The sequence below is a fragment of the Triticum dicoccoides genome, chromosome 3B, assembly GCF_002162155.2.
Source record: "Triticum dicoccoides isolate Atlit2015 ecotype Zavitan chromosome 3B, WEW_v2.0, whole genome shotgun sequence".
Taxonomy (NCBI): domain Eukaryota; kingdom Viridiplantae; phylum Streptophyta; class Magnoliopsida; order Poales; family Poaceae; genus Triticum; species Triticum dicoccoides.
The window spans coordinates 27,666,372-27,684,193 of NC_041385.1; the positions used below are offsets into that span (position 1 = coordinate 27,666,372).

The following is a 17,822-nucleotide window of genomic DNA, read 5'->3' on the forward strand; positions in this document are numbered from 1 at the left end:
GCCGGCGGGCACGGAGGCCTGCGATGTGCCCCGCCCCTCCCCTTCGTCACCGATGCCGGCGAGCGCGCAGTTCCTTGATCTGCCCCGCCCCTTCGTCACCACTGCCGGCGGGCGCGCAGGCCCTTGAACTGCCCCGCCCCTTCGTCACCACTGCCGGCGGGGCGCGCAGGCCCTTGAACTGCCCCGCCCCTTCGTCACCACTGCCGGCGGGGCGCGCAGGCCCTTGATCTGCCCCGCCCCTTCTTCATATAAGGTCGCCGAGGTGGCCGAGGAGGCGCTCAAGCTCGTCATGCGCGCCGGCGACGCCGGGGCCCTCCATCCTCCTAACGCACTTGCCGTCGCCGACATGAGCGTCTCCACCTTCTCCCGCGCGCCATGAACTTCCCTTCCCCACTGCTCAGGACGCCAGCAAGGTCCGGTTTCAACTCTTATCCCCTCGATCCAGATGCTTTGCTCTCCGACAACAACTTTAATTGGTTGTTCGATTCGGTCCGGAGCAGGAGCAGGAGTTCCTTCCTTCCATGGATGACCACGAAGAGCTCTGCGTGCTGTGCTGCTGCTCGGGACCCTCCCTTCTCATCGCTCGTCCGGGTCCAGGTTAGTCTCTCCGACCCCTGCTTGTCCCCGTCAAATCGGTGCATAGCCTCATTTTATTCTGCAGTCTGTATCCTTTCAGCTTGTATACTTTTATTCTTATTGTGGAGAAATTTGTTTTGTGACGCAACTAATGGGGACACACAAAAAACACATAATGTCGATTGCTTTGAGTTAGAAGGTATACCCATCTGTCTGCAGTCTCTTCTTAATACTCTCTTCCCTTGGCCATGCACTGATGTTTAAGTCTTTCCACTTATCAGATTTTAGTTCCATTTGAAGCTTAGCATATTGGAATACATTTTCTAGTCCTTTCAGCTGTTGCATGAATAAATGACAAAGTATTAGCATCACAATCGAAGAATAACAGAAAATTGTCTTATCAAAAGATGGTGCAGTGGGACTAATAACTAACCATAGCAGTGAGGTCGTTGCGGTTCATTCCTGGGCCTACCGAGTCGAGCACCTGGATACATCGCTTCCCGGTATTTATAACTGCTAGGTACCAATGAAACTCTTCAATGTTAACTGGAACGAATATCTGAAAATAGTTTTTTTGTTAGTTTAGGTCCCATGTATACAAACATGTGTCCTCTATGGAATTAATATGTATGGAACTGAGACTCACCATATCATGTTCCAAATAAGTTTTAGCTCTCTGTAATACCCATTTTGGTGCGTCATCCCGTATAGAGCTAAATTCCTTTATCATCTTAGAGATGCATGCATTCTCTAAGAACACACTTCCACCTGACCTCATCTGTAGATGTTGCTTAGCACTTATGCAATGTATGTATGCGTCTATGATCTACAATATCAAGTGCACACCTTGGTTAGGAGATAACAGGAACTCATGTTAATAACATCCTCTTATCATAAAGCTACATATACTTACTTCGTCGCCAACAAATTCTCCTTCGGTTAAAAGGCGTAGTAATTGTAATTTTTTGAGATATGAGTCGTTGATGCTCACTAAATTTCTTTTATCGCTTGGTTCAGTCATGATATTTTCAATCACGGACCAATCATCGCCGGTGCAAGCATAATCTATCATGATGTAAGTCAAAACATTTATTAACAACGAAGAAAATAAATGTAGCAAAAGTAAGGCATAGAAGGACTTGTACGTGCCTTCTGGAGCCACCACATAGTCTGGTGCTTTCTTGGGTTTGTTATGTAATCGGATAGGCTTCACTGTTTGTGGCCTTTTCATGCCGGACGTTTGTGCTAAATCTTCATCCTCATCTGCCACCATTTGTTCACTTGTTTCATCAAAGGATAATTCCTGAAAGCCACAATACAAAGAATAATTGGTATGCAGGATATAACATAATTAGAATTAGAACTATTGGGACATAGTTGAAAAAGAAAAGATGCCTCTGTCACTTCGGAGACTTCGGAATCAGTGGACTGCGTGCTCTGCTTTTTCTCCACTTCTTCTGTGTTGGCTATTCCATTTGATTCTACCAGAGTGTCTCATATAGTTTCCGCCCCTTCGGTGCCCAATGTTTGTGCTAATTCCTCATCCTGAGCTAGCCCCATTCGTTCACTTGTTTTATCAAAGGTTAATTCCTGAGAGCAACATTACAAAGAATATTTTGTATGCAGGATATAATATAATTAGAATTCAAACAATTTGAGACATAGTTGGGCAGAAAATATGCGTCTATCACCTCGGAATCAGTGCCCCGCGTGCTTTTCTTTTTCTCCACTTCTCCTTTGTCGGCTTTTTCATTTGATTCTGCCAGCTTGTTGTTGGAAATATGCCCTAGAGGCAATAATAAAAGTATTATTATATTTCAATGTTCATGATAAATGTCTTTTATTCATGCTATAACTGTATTATCCGGAAATCGTAATACACGTGTGAATACTTAGACCACAATATGTCCCTGGTGAGCCTCTAGTTGACCAGCTCGTTGTGATCAACAGATAGTCATGGTTTCCTGACTATGGACATTGGATGTCGTTGATAACGGGATCACATCATTAGGAGAATGATGTGATGGACAAGACCCAATCCTAAGCATAGCATAAAAGATCGTGTAGTTCGTTTTGCTAGAGCTTTGCCAGTGTCAAGTATCTCTTCCTTCGACCATGAGATCGTGTAACTCCCGGATACCGTAAGAGTGCCTTGGGTGTATCAAACGTCACAACGTAACTGGGTGACTATAAAGGTGCATTACAGGTATCTCCGAAAGTATCTGTTGGGTTGACACAGATCGAGACTGGGATTTGTCACTCCGTATGACGGAGAGGTATCTCTGGGCCCACTCGGTAATGCATCATCATAATGAGCTCAATGTGACCAAGGTGTTGGACACGGGATCATGCATTACGGTACGAGTAAAGTGACTTGCCGGTAACGAGACTGAACAAGGTATTGGGATACCGACGATTGAGTCTCGGGCAAGTAACATACCGATTGACAAAGGGAATTGCATACAGGGTTTGATCGAATCCTCGACATAGTGGTTCATCCGATGACAACATCGAGGAGCATGTGGGAGCCATCATGGGTATCCAGATCCCGCTGTTGGTTATTGACTGAGAGCGTCTCGGTCATGTCTGCATGTCTCCCGAACCCGTAGGGTCTACACACTTAAGGTTCGGTGACGCTAGGGTTATTAGGAAGACTAGTATGTGACTACCGAATGTTGTTCGGAGTCCCGGATGGGATCCTGGACGTCACGAGGAGATCCGGAAGGGTCCGGAGGTAAAGATTTATATATGGGAAGTTGTCAAACGGACAACGGGAAGTTTCGGGGTCATACCGGTATTGTACCGGGGCCACCGGAAGGGTTCCGGGGGTCCACCAGGAGGGGCCACCCCTCCCGGGGGGCCACATGGGCTGCGTGGGGCAGGGAGCCAGCCCCTGGTGGGCTGGCCGCACCCCCCTCCCTAGGGCCCATGCGCCTAGGGTTGAGGGGGAACCCTAGAGGGGGCGCCCCCTTGGCTTGGGGGGCAAGCCACCCTCTCCCCTCTCCCCTAGGCCGCCGCACCCCCCCTAGATGGGTTCTAGGGGGCCGGCCCCCTTCTCCCTTCCCCCTATAAATAGAGGGGTGAGGGGAGGGCAGCCGTACCACCCTCCAAGGCGCAGCCCTCCCCTCCCCAACACCTCTCCTCCTCCGTTGTGTGCTTGGCGAAGCCCTGTCGGAGTACTGCCTCTCCACCATCACCACGCCGTCGTGCTGCCGGTGGAGCTGTCTTCCTCAACCTCTCCTTTCCCCTTGCTGGATCAAGAAGGAGGAGACGTCTCTCGTCCCGTACGTGTGTTGAACGCGGAGGTGCTGTCCGTTCAGCACTTGGTCATCGGTGATTCGAATCACGTCGAGTACGACTACATCATCACCTTGCAAGCTTCCGCACGCGATCTACAAGTGGTATGTAGATGCAAACTCTCTCCCTTGACTCGTTGCTTAGATGAACTCATAGATGGATCTTGGTGAAACCGTAGGAAAATTTTTAATTTTCTGCAACGTTCCCCAACAGTGGCATCATGAGCTAGGTCTATGCGTAGTTCTCTTTGCACGAGTAGAACACAATTTTGTTGTGGGCGTGGATTTTGTCATCTTACTTGCCTCTACTAGTCTTTTCTTGCTCAAACGGTATTGTGGGATGAAGCGGCCCGGACCAACCTTACACGTACGCTTACGTGAGACCGGTTCCACCGACTGACATGCACTAGTTGCATAAGGTGGCTGGCGGGTGTCTGTCTCTCCCACTTTAGTTGGAGCGGAATCGATGAACAGGGCCCTTATGAAGGGTAAATAGAAGTTGACAAAATCACGTTGTGGTGATTCGTAGGTAAGAAAACGTTCTTGCTAGAACCCAATTGCAGCCACGTAAAAGATGCAACAATAATTAGAGGACGTCTAACTTGTTTTTGCAGCGATTGATCATGTGATGTGATATGGCCAGAAGTTGTGATGAATGATGAATTGTGATGTATGAGATCATGTTCTTTGTAATAGGATTCACGACTTGCATGTCGATGAGTATGACAACCGGCAGGAGCCATAGGAGTTGTCTTTATTTTTTGTATGACCTGCGTGTCATTGAATAACGCCATGTAAACTACTTTACTTTATTGCTAAACGTTAGTCATAGAAGTAGAAGTAGTCGTTGGCGTGACAACTTCATGAAGACACGATGATGGAGATCATGGTGTCAAGCCGGTGACAAGATGATCATGGAGCCCCGAAGATGAAGATCAATGGAGCTATATGATATTGGCCATATCATGTCACAACTATATAATTGCATGTGATGTTTATTATGTTTATACATCTTGTTTACTTAGGACGACGGTAGTAAATAAGATGATCCCTTACAAAAATTTCAAGAAGTGTTCTCCCCTAACTGTGCACCGTTGCTACAGTTCGTCGCTTCTAAGCACCACGTGATGATCGGGTGTGATGGATTCTTACGTTCACATACAACGGGTGTAAGACAGTTTTACACAGCGAAAACACTTAGGGTTAACTTGACGAGCCTAGCATGTGCAGACATGGCCTCGGAACACGGAGACCGAAAGGTCGAACACGAATCGTATGGAAGATACGATCAACATGAGAATGTTCACCGACAATGACTAGTCCGTCTCACGTGATGATCGGACACGGGCTAGTCGACTCGGATCGTGTAACACTTAGATGACTAGAGGGATGTCTAATCTAAGTGGGAGTTCATAATTTGATTAGAACTTTATTATCATGAACTTAGTCTAAAACCTTTGCAAATATGTCTTGTAGATCAATGGCCAACGCTAATGTCAACATGAACTTCAACGCGTTCCTAGAGAAAACCAAGCTGAAAGATGATGGCACCAACTATACGGACTGGGTCCGGAACCTGAGGATCATCCTCATAGCTGCCAGGAAACAATATGTCCTAGAAGGACCGCTAGGTGACGCTCCCATCCCAGAGAACCAAGACATTATGAATGCTTGGCAGTCTCGTGCTGATGATTACTCCCTCGTTCAGTGCGGCATGCTTTACAGCTTAGAACCGGGGCTCCAAAAACGTTTTGAGCACCACGGAGCATATGAGATGTTCGAAGAGCTGAAACTAGTTTTTCAAGCTCATGCCCGGGTCGAGAGATATGATGTCTCCAACAAGTTCTACAGTTGTAAGATGGAGGAAAACAGTTCTGTCAGTGAGCACATCCTGAAGATGTCTGGGTTGCACAACCGTATGACCCAGCTGAACATTAACCTCCCGGATGAGGCGGTCATTGACAGAATCCTCCAGTCGCTCCCACCAAGCTACAAGAGCTTTGTGATGAACTACAACATGCAGGGGATGGAAAAGACCATTCCTAAAGTGTTCTCGATGCTGAAGTCAGCAGAGGCTGAAATCAAGAAAGAACATCAAGTGTTGATGGTGAATAAGACCACTAAGTTCAAGAAGGGCAAGGGTAAGAAGAACTTCAAGAAGGACGGCAAAGATGTTGCCGCGCCTGGTAAGCCAGTTACCGGGAAGAAGTCAAAGAATGGACCTAAGCCTAAGACTGAGTGCTTTTATTGCAAGGGGAAGGGTCACTGGAAGCGGAACTGCCCCAAATACTTAGCGGATAAGAAGGCCGGCAACACCAAAGGTATATTTGATATACATGTGATTGATGTGTACCTTACCAGTACTCGTAGTAACTCCTGGGTATTTGATACCGGTGCCGTTGCTCATATTTGTAATTCACAGCAGGAGCTGCCGAATAAACGGAGACTGGCGAAGGACGAGGTGACGATGCGCGTCGGGAATGGTTCCAGAGTCGATGTGATCGCCGTCGGCACGCTGCCTATACATTTACCTACGGGATTAGTTTTGAACCTTAATAATTGTTATTTAGTGCCAAGTTTGAGCATGAACATTGTATCTGGATCTCGTTTAATACGAGATGGCTACTCATTTAAGTCTGAGAATAATGGTTGTTCGATTTATATGAGAGATATGTTTTATGGTCATGCTCCGATGGTCAATGGTTTATTCTTAATGAATCTCGAGCGTAATATCACACATGTTCACAGTGTAGATGCCAAAAGATTTAAAGTTGATAACGATAGTCCCACATACTTGTGGCACTGCCGCCTTGGTCACATTGATGTCAAGCGCATGAAGAAGCTCCATGCCGATGGACTTTTAGAGTCTCTTGATTATGAATCGTTTGACACGTGCGAACCATGCCTTTAGGGAAAAATGACCAAGACTCCGTTCTCCGGAACAATGGAGCGAGCAACCAACTTGTTGGAAATCATACATACCGATGTGTGCGGTCCAATGAGCGTTGAGGCTCGCGGAGGACATCGTTATGTTCTCACTCTCACTGATGACTTGAGTAGATATGGGTATGTCTACTTAATGAAACACAAGTCTGAGACCTTTGAAAAGTTCAAGGAATTTCAGAATGAGGTAGAGAATCAACGTGACCGAAAGATAAAATTCTTACGATCAGATCGTGGAGGAGAATACTTAAGTCACGAATTTGGTACACACTTAAGGAAATGTGGAATCGTTTCACAACTCACGCCGCCTGGAACACCTCAGCGAAACAGTGTGTCCGAACGTCGTAATCGCACCCTATTGGATATGGTGCGGTCTATGATGTCTCTTACCGATTTACCACTATCTTTTTGGGGATACGCTCTAGAGACAGCTACATTCACTTTAAATAGGGCACCGTCTAAATCTGTTGAGACGACACCGTATGAATTATGGTTTGGAAAGAAACCTAAGTTGTCGTTTCTAAAAGTTTGGGGATGCGATGCTTATGTCAAGAAACTCCAACCTGAAAAGCTCGAACCCAAGTCGGAAAAATGCGTATTCATAGGATACCCTAAGGAAACTATAGGGTATACCTTCTACTTAAGATCCGAAGGCAAGATCTTTGTTGCCAAGAACGGATGCTTTCTGGAAAAAGAGTTTCTCTCGAAAGAAGTAAGTGGGAGGAAAGTAGAACTCGATGAAGTACTACCTCTTGAGCGGGAAAGTGGCGCAGCGCAGGAAACCGTTCCTGTGATGCCCACACCAACTGAAGAGGAAAACAATGATGATGATCAAGGTACTTCGGATCAAGTTACTGCTGAACTTCGTAGGTCCACAAGGACACGTTCCGCACCAGAGTGGTACGGCAACCCTGTCCTGGAAATCATGTTGTTAGACAACAATGAACCTTCGAACTATGAAGAAGCGATGGCGGGCCCGGATTCCAACAAATGGCTTGAAGCCATGAAATCCGAGATAGAATCCATGTATGAAAACAAAGTATGGACTTTGACAGACTTGCCCGATGATCGGCGAGCGATAGAAAACAAATGGATTTTTAAGAAGAAGACGGACGCGGATGGAAATGTTACCATCTATAAGGCTCGACTTGTCGCTAAGGGTTACCGACAAGTTCAAGGGATTGACTACGACGAGACTTTCTCTCCCGTAGCGAAGCTGAAGTCCGTCTGAATCATGTTAGCAATTGCCGCATACTATGATTATGAGATATGGCAGATGGACGTCAAAACAGCATTCCTTAACGGGCATCTTAAGGAAGAACTGTATATGATGCAGCCAGAAGGTTTTGTCGATCCTCGGAACGCTAACAAAGTATGCAAGCTCCAGTGATCCATTTATGGACTGGTGCAAGCATCTCGGAGTTGGAACATTCGCTTTGATGAGATGATCAAAGCGTTTGGGTTTATGCAGACTTATGGAGAAGCCTGCGTTTACAAGAAAGTGAGTGGGAGCTCTGTAGCATTTCTCATATTATATGTAGATGACATACTCTTGATGGGAAATAATATAGAATTTCTGGACAGCATTAAGGCCTACTTGAATAAGTGTTTTTCAATGAAGGACCTTGGAGAAGCTGCTTATATATTAGGCATCAAGATCTATAGAGATAGATCGAGACGCCTCATAGGTCTTTCACAAAGCACATACCTTGATAAGATTTTGAAGAGGTTCAAAATGGATCAGTCCAAGAAGGGGTTCTTGCCTATGTTACAAGGTGTGATATTGAGCTCGGCTCAGTCACCGACCACGGCAAAAGATAAAGAAGAGATGAGTGTCATCCCCTATGCTTCAGCCATAGGATCTATTATGTATGCCATGCTGTGTACCAGACCCGATGTAAACCTTGCCGTAAGTTTGGTAGCAAGATACCAAAGTAATCCCGGCAAGGAACACTGGACAGCGGTCAAGAATATCCTGAAGTACCTGAAAAGGACGAAGGACATGTTTCTCGTTTATGGAAGAGACGAAGAGTTCGTCATAAAGGGTTACGTCGACGCTAGCTCCGACTCAGATCTGGATGACTCTAAGTCACAAACCGGATACGTGTATATGTTGAATGGTGGAGCAGTAAGCTGGTGTAGCTGCAAGCAGAGCGTCGTGGCGGGATCTACGTGTGAAGCAGAGTACATGGCAGCCTCGGAGGCAGCGCATGAAGCGATTTGGGTGAAGGAGTTCATCACCGACCTAGGAGTCATACCCAATGCGTCGGGGCCGATCAAACTCTTCTGTGACAACACTGGAGCTATTGCCCTCGCCAAGGAGCCCAGGTTTCACAAGAAGACCAGACACATCAAGCGTCGTTTCAACTCCATCCGTGAAAATGTTCAAGATGGAGACATAGAGATTTGCAAAGTGCACACGGATCTGAATGTCGCAGATCCGCTGACTAAACCTCTCTCGCGTGCAAAACATGATCAACACCAGAACTCTATGGGTGTTCGATTCATCACAATGTAACTAGATTGGTGACTCTAGTGCAAGTGGGAGACTGTTGGAAATATGACCTAGAGGCAATAATAAAAGTATTATTATATTTCAATGTTCATGATAAATGTCTTTTATTCATGCTATAACTGTATTATCCGGAAATCGTAATACACGTGTGAATACTTAGACCACAATATGTCCCTGGTGAGCCTCTAGTTGACCAGCTCGTTGTGATCAACAGATAGTCATGGTTTCCTGACTATGGACATTGGATGTCGTTGATAACGGGATCACATCATTAGGAGAATGATGTGATGGACACGACCCAATCCTAAGCATAGCATAAAAGATCGTGTAGTTCGTTTTGCTAGAGCTTTGCCAGTGTCAAGTATCTCTTCCTTCGACCATGAGATCGTGTAACTCCCGGATACCGTAAGAGTGCCTTGGGTGTATCAAACGTCACAACGTAACTGGGTGACTATAAAGGTGCATTACAGGTATCTCCGAAAGTATCTGTTGCGTTGACACAGATCGAGACTGGGATTTGTCACTCCGTATGACGGAGAGGTATCTCTGGGCCCACTCGGTAATGCATCATCATAATGAGCTCAATGTGACCAAGGTGTTGGACACGGGATCATGCATTACGGTACGAGTAAAGTGACTTGCCGGTAACGAGACTGAACAAGGTATTGGGATACCGACGATCGAGTCTCGGGCAAGTAACATACCGATTGACAAAGGGAATTGCATACAGGGTTTGATCGAATCCTCGACATAGTGGTTCATCCGATGACAACATCGAGGAGCATGTGGGAGCCATCATGGGTATCCAGATCCCACTGTTGGTTATTGACTGAGAGCGTCTCGGTCATGTCTGCATGTCTCCCGAACCCGTAGGGTCTACACACTTAAGGTTCGGTGACGCTAGGGTTATTAGGAAGACTAGTATGTGACTACCGAATGTTGTTCGGAGTCCCAGATGGGATCCTGGACGTCACGAGGATATCCAGAAGGGTCCGGAGGTAAAGATTTATATATGGGAAGTTGTCAAACGGACACCGGGAAGTTTCGGGGTCATACCGGTATTGTACCGGGGCCACCGGAAGGGTTCCGGGGGTCCACCGGGAGGGGCCACCCCTCCTGGGGGGCCACATGAGCTGCGTGGGGCAGGGAGCCAGCCCCTGGTGGGCTGGCCGCACCCCCTCCCTTGGGCCCATGCGCCTAGGGTTGAGGGGGAACCCTAGAGGGGGCGTCCCCTTGGCTTGGGGGGCAAGCCACCCTCTCCCCTCTCCCCTAGGCCGCCGCACCCCCCCTAGATGGGTTCTAGGGGGCCGGCCCCCTTCTCCCTTCCCCCTATAAATAGAGGGGTGAGGGGAGGGCAGCCGTACCACCCTCCAAGGCGCAGCCCTCCCCTCCCCAACACCTCTCCTCCTGCGTTGTGTGCTTGGCGAAGCCCTGTCGGAGTACTGCCTCTCCACCATCACCACGCCGTCGTGCTGCCGGTGGAGCTGTCTTCCTCAACCTCTCCTTTCCCCTTGCTGGATCAAGAAGGAGGAGACGTCTCTCGTCCCGTACGTGTGTTGAACGCGGAGGTGCTGTCCGTTCAGCACTTGGTCATCGGTGATTCGAATCACGTCGAGTACGACTACATCATCACCTTGCAAGCTTCCGCATGCGATCTACAAGTGGTATGTAGATGCAAACTCTCTCCCTTGACTCGTTGCTTAGATGAACTCATAGATGGATCTTGGTGAAACCGTAGGAAAAATTTTAATTTTCTGCAACGTTCCCCAACACTTGTCCCCTATAGTTTCTGCCTCTTCGATGTTGAATGTTTGTGCTAATTTATTGTCTTGAGGTGGCTGCATTTGTTCACTTGTTTCCTTGAAGTTTAATTCCTGAGAGCAAATATTACAAAGAATAATTCCTATGCAGGATATAATATAATTATAATTAGAACTATTTGTGATAGTTGAAAAGAAAGCATGCCTTTATCACTTCGCAATCAGTGGCCTGCATGCTATTATTTTTCTCTACTTCGTCTTTGTCGTCTATTCCATTTGGTTCTTCCTCGCTTACTAACTGAAACACACAATAATATAATATTATGTAGGGATGATATTATTATACTATAAATTACATATTGTTTTGTCCCGGCAGAATAAAAATAATAGTGTCATGTGAAAATAAGAACCGCCTTTTTCGACTTGGGCTCGCATGCTTGTCTTAGGGTATGACCTCATCAATCTGCATATTTTCTGTATCATCGATGATGGTTTGTTCTTGTATTGCCTTTGTTGAGTCGGTGTTCATATCCTCGTATTTGGTGGTACGCTCATTCTTGGCTCCCCCGTCGATGTTTTCCTGAAAACCGAAGCACATATTATTGTCACGCTGTAAAAATAATAGTGACATGTGAAAATAAAAACCGCCTTTTTCGACTTGGGGTTTCGCATGCAAATAAAAGGGTATGACCTCATCAATCTGCATATTTTCTGTATCATCGATGATGATTTGTTCTTGTATTGCCTTTGTTGAGTCGGTGTTCATATCCTCGTATTTGGTGGTATGCTCATTCTTGGCTCCCCCGTCGATGTTTTCCTGAATACCGAAGCACATATTATTGTCACGCTGTTAACATTAGGCCCCTAAGTTCTGTTACCTTGAAAAACAATCTTATATGTTGGGACGGAGTGAATACATCACAACTGGGTGCACATATTTTGACATGTTTACTTTAACTTAGTGGCATCAGGACATTCTTTCCAACAAAATTTCAGTATCTGTTTCTTTCTCTACTTGTTCATTCAGTCAACTTTTTGATATTCACTTGCGTGAATATTCTCTCAAGTAATCAGGTGGATGTTGCCCAAAGAATTTCTACAGTCACACAAAGCATCTTGGCAATTTTGTGGGGTCACACAGGGCATGTTGATTCACTTTGTTGGATCCCCTCTAGTGACTATGTTGCCTTGTAGATGTGAAATCGTGAATAGGATGTAATTACAGAGAGATATCATTACCGTGATGATAGCAGATTGATCCGCACAGGCCACCGGGGATTGTGACCCAGACATGGAGGACGATGGTAGTTCACCACGGACAGATGCTGGAGAGACTTGCGGTGTAGGAGGCCGGCGCGGTGGAGGGGTGTGAGATGCGGCAGTCCTTTGTGAGAGATGATGAAGGAGAGGTGGAAGGAAACCCTACGATGCAAAACCCATTGCTTCTTTCTGCTCCTGATCGAGAGATATATTGTTGTAGGCAATATGGAAGGTGGAAATCACGGGAAATATACTTCCATACCGTGAGGATTGGGATATGGAAGGTGGAAATCACGGGAAGTATACTTCCATAGCGTGAGGATTGGGAATCGTGAGCGTTATCTCAGGACCCACACTTTCCATTAATTTATCTTAGGCCCAATGCTTTTCCTTTTTTGCTTTGATTTATCTCAGGCCCAATGCTTTTCTTTTGCTTTTTTTATTCACCACGCATACAGAATTAATGGAGTTATTTTCGTAATACATTTTAATACAAAAATATTGGTTTCAGCTCATCGGAACGTATCTTTGATTTTGTGTGTGTTTTCTCTTACCTTTTTATATACAGATACAGAAGGTTTAGTTCAGTGGCTGTGCTGGACAGGAGGGGCCAGGGAATTGCTTTAAGTTGTTCCAAGAGATGTGAGCCTGATAAAACGATGACATAGCAAATTTCCACTGTGGTGAGTTTCGTACTTAAGTTTTATATTATATTATTGTTGATCACGTGTAAAATAAAATTTTGCAATGAGAAGATACATGCTAGTTATTTCAACCAACTTAAATTTTTCTGGTAAAACAAACTTTTGTCCTGGACGTATGTTCAATATAGTAGTAATAATGCTTGACATTATCAAGAAGCAAGTCGTGTACAATATATTATTAACAGCAATGATGTGTGTTCTTCAGAATTATATGCATAAACAGTTGCATACCCAAACCAGTTACATTAAAACATAACCCATTCGGTTAATTATCAGAACATGGAAATCTGATGGCCCAAAAGTGGAGCACAATCTTTATTGCGTGCATAGTACTCTCTGTTCCTCTGCCTCTTCAATTCTTTGGGGTCTGCATAAGTAGATACCGCAAGTTAGGATATAAGTACATACCGCAAGTTAGGATATAAGCACCAACAAATACAGTATGACATTTTTAGGAATGGGGTGCATCGGTTGTTACTTAGATCCTGAAATGGGGTGCGCGCTCCCGCACTCTTGGGAGATGACATACCCTTGGCCTACATATGAATATTGCTATCATAAAAAATTGGGAAGTTGATAATGTGCTTCATCAAAGCTGTATTTACATTATTAATAGGAAGTTGTAATGACAGGTCTCCTTGCAGGACCACTCTCAGTGGTTGGCCCTCCTGTTCACTTACACAAAAACAGAAGGCAGAAGATGATATTGACCCTGCTGTTGAGCCGCAAACATAGAATGTTGCTTTGGCAGGTACAGAAATTGTGATTTATTGGTGCGGAAATTAACTTCTATTCTTTATCCCGACGTATCTACTTGGGACAATGAAGCTATATTTTTTATCCCCACTGCTAGATGTAATCTAAAATATGAATTGCTATTTTAGTTCACGCCAAGTATAGGACATAGGATGCATGTGTCAGTTAGGCTGGAAATCGCTACAGATGTGTAGTATTGTGTTGTGCACATGTGTATATTTTAGAACTATATATTCTGAAAATTACAATTCTGAGTATTGCTGCAACAGGTCAATAAACATTAGCTACAGATGTGTAGTATTGTGATGTGCACATGTTTATATTTTAGAATTATATATTCTGAAAATTACAATTCCGAGTATTGATTCAACAGGTCAAAGGAAGAAGCAGGTCGAAGGAAGAAGTTTAGACTAAAGACATGGTTTGTTCTCTCCTAACCTCTCCCTCTAAGGGGATAAGAGCGGCTATAGTTTGTCCCCTCCCTTTGTCGTCAAGATAGTCTCACCAAGTTTACAAACACCTTAATTTCTTACCAACGCATACAACTCCATTTAAAATAAAATCAGGCAACCAAGTATCCAGATGGTTATGACTTCATCAGAAAGTAAGTAGGCATCACACGCACTTGCAACCTGTTTTTTACAGTTGTCAATTGATCAAGTGCCTTGGAGCTTAATTATCTAGAATGGACAGTCAAGGTAATGGCCCTGAGGGTATGGTGCGAACATATTGGCACATATGTTAATGAAGTAAGTAAAAGAATAATGTTCATATGGATTACATTTACAAATAACTTCGAAACCACAACTCTAAAATATGAATGGCTATTTTAGTTCACACCAGGTCTAGGACATAGGATGCATGTATCAGTTAGGCTGGAAATCGATACAGATGTGTAGTATTGTGATGTGCACGCGTGTATATTTTAGAACTATATATTCTGAAAATAACAATTTGGAGTATTGATGCAACAGGTCAAAGGAAGAAGCAGGTCAAAGGAAGAAGTTTAGACTAAAGTGGAGAGAAGAATTTTACAGCTGCGTGTATCCGGCTGGCTGCGACGGCAGGGCGGGCTGTACCAGTGGGGATCTCCCGTAGGGATGCCATGCTGCGAGGGCAGGATCCTGGGCGTTCCCTGGCGTCGCTGCCATGGCGACCTTGCTGGAAGTTCTGTGGCGTAGCTGCCCTGGCGACCTCGGGGAAGGAAGCGACGCTGCTCGCGGACGGTCTCCACGTTGGTCGGCAACAATGGCGATGACGTTGGCGATGGTGCGACGGTGCGATGTCGAATTAATTTTGTTTCCTTATTTTACCAGGAGATCGGCGTGGTGTGATGACGAATTAATGTTGTTTCCTTATTTACCTGGAGTACAACGTGATTGTAGGGGGTGGATGGGGGGTGCTGGAGGTGGAGCACGGTCAGTCAAGGGTATTTCCTAAGTCCACACCGTACAGGCAGCAAATGAATGATGGCTGTTAGATTTAGATGTGCGGGTATAATTGTGTGGTGTTGATTGTTCCGTGCGTTTTGTGGGACAAGTTGCCGGGTGTACTTAGCGAAGTTCTTGTTTGCTTGTTTGCCTGAATACCGAAGCACATATTATTGTCACGCTGTTAACATTAGGCCCCTATGTTCTGTTACCTTGAAAAACAATCTTATATGTTGGGACGGAGTGAATACATCACAACTGGGTGCACATATTTTGACATGTTTACTTTAACTTAGTGGCATCAGGACATTCTTTCCAACAAAATTTCAGTATCTGTTTCTTTCTCTAATTGTTCATTCAATCAACTTTTTGATATTCACTTGCGTGAATATTCTCTCAAGTAATCAGGTGGATGTTGCCCAAAGAATTTCTACAGTCACACAAAGCATCTTGGCAATTTTGTGGGGTCACACAGGGCATGTTGATTCACTTTGTTGGATCCCCTCTAGTGACTATGTTGCCTTGTAGATGTGAAATCGTGAATAGGATGTAATTACAGAGAGATATCATTACCGTGATGATAGCAGATTGATCCGCACAGGCCACCGGGGATTGTGACCCAGACATGGAGGACGATGGTAGTTCACCACGGACAGATGCTGGAGAGACTTGCGGTGTAGGAGGCCGGCGCGGTGGAGGGGTGTGAGATGCGGCAGTCCTTTGTGAGAGATGATGAAGGAGAGGTGGAAGGAAACCCTACGATGCAAAACCCATTGCTTCTTTCTGCTCCTGATCGAGAGATATATTGTTGTAGGCAATATGGAAGGTGGAAATCACGGGAAATATACTTCCATAGCGTGAGGATTGGGATATGGAAGGTGGAAATCACGGGAAGTATACTTCCATAGCGTGAGGATTGGGAATCGTGAGCGTTATCTCAGGACCCACACTTTCCTTTAATTTATCTTAGGCCCATTGCTTTTCCTTTTTTGCTTTGATTTATCTCAGGCCCAATGCTTTTCTTTTTCTTTTTTTATTCACCACGCATACAGAATTAATGGAGTTATTTTCGTAATACATTTTAATACAAAAATATTGGTTTCAGCTCATCGGAACGTATCTTTGATTTTGTGTGTGTTTTCTCTTACCTTTTTATATACAGATACAGAAGGTTTAGTTCAGTGGCTGTGCTGGACAGGAGGGGCCAGGGAATTGCTTTAAGTTGTTCCAAGAGATGTGAGCCTGATAAAACGATGACATAGCAGATTTCCACTGTGGTGAGTTTCGTACTTAAGTTTTATATTATATTATTGTTGATCACGTGTAAAATAAAATTTTGCAATGAGAAGATACATGCTAGTTATTTCAACCAACTTAAATTTTTCTGGTAAAACAAACTTTTGTCCTGGACGTATGTTCAATATAGTAGTAATAATGCTTGACATTATCAAGAAGCAAGTCGTGTACAATATATTATTAACAGCAATGATGTGTGTTCTTCAGAATTATATGCATAAACAGTTGCATACCCAAACCAGTTACATTAAAACATAACCCATTCGGTTAATTATCAGAACATGGAAATCTGATGGCCCAAAAGTGGAGCACAATCTTTATTGCGTGCATAGTACTCTCTGTTCCTCTGCCTCTTCAATTCTTTGGGGTCTGCATAAGTAGATACCGCAAGTTAGGATATAAGTACATACCGCAAGTTAGGATATAAGCACCAACAAATACAGTATGACATTTTTAGGAATGGGGTGCATCGGTTGTTACTTAGATCCTGAAATGGGGTGCGCGCTCCCGCACTCTTGGGAGATGACATACCCTTGGCCTACATATGAATATTGCTATCATAAAAAATTGGGAAGTTGATAATGTGCTTCATCAAAGCCGTATTTACATTATTAATAGGAAGTGGTAATGACAGGTCTCCTTGCAGGACCACTCTCAGTGGTTGGCCCTCCTGTTCACTTACACAAAAACAGAAGGCAGAAGATGATATTGGAATGTTGCTTTGGCAGGTACAGAAATTGTGATTTATTGGTGCGGAAATTAACTTCTATTCTTTATCCCGACGTATCTACTTGGGACAATGAAGCTATATTTTTTATCCCCACTGCTAGATGTAATCTAAAATATGAATTGCTATTTTAGTTCACGCCAAGTATAGGACATAGGATGCATGTGTCAGTTAGGCTGGAAATCGCTACAGATGTGTAGTATTGTGTTGTGCACATGTGTATATTTTAGAACTATATATTCTGAAAATTACAATTCTGAGTATTGCTGCAACAGGTCAATAAACATCAGCTACAGATGTGTAGTATTGTGATGTGCACATGTTTATATTTTAGAATTATATATTCTGAAAATTACAATTCCGAGTATTGATTCAACAGGTCAAAGGAAAAAGCAGGTCGAAGGAAGAAGTTTAGACTAAAGACATGGTTTGTTCTCTCCTAACCTCTCCCTCTAAGGGGATAAGAGCGGCTATAGTTTGTCCCCTCCCTTTGTCGTCAAGATAGTCTCACCAAGTTTACAAACACCTTAATTTCTTACCAACGCATACAACTCCATTT

At 44.5% G+C, this 17,822-nt stretch overlaps 1 long non-coding RNA gene across 1 annotated transcript; it reads left to right on the plus strand.

The window, feature by feature from the left end:
* The first annotated feature begins 19 nt into the window (after positions 1-19).
* Positions 20-14,914, plus strand: LOC119274512. Its single transcript, XR_005135185.1, has 6 exons — positions 20-413; positions 501-597; positions 12,919-13,033; positions 13,687-13,805; positions 14,184-14,231; positions 14,785-14,914. It is a non-coding gene; the product is annotated as an uncharacterized LOC119274512 (long non-coding RNA).
* The last annotated feature ends 2,908 nt before the right edge of the window (positions 14,915-17,822 follow it).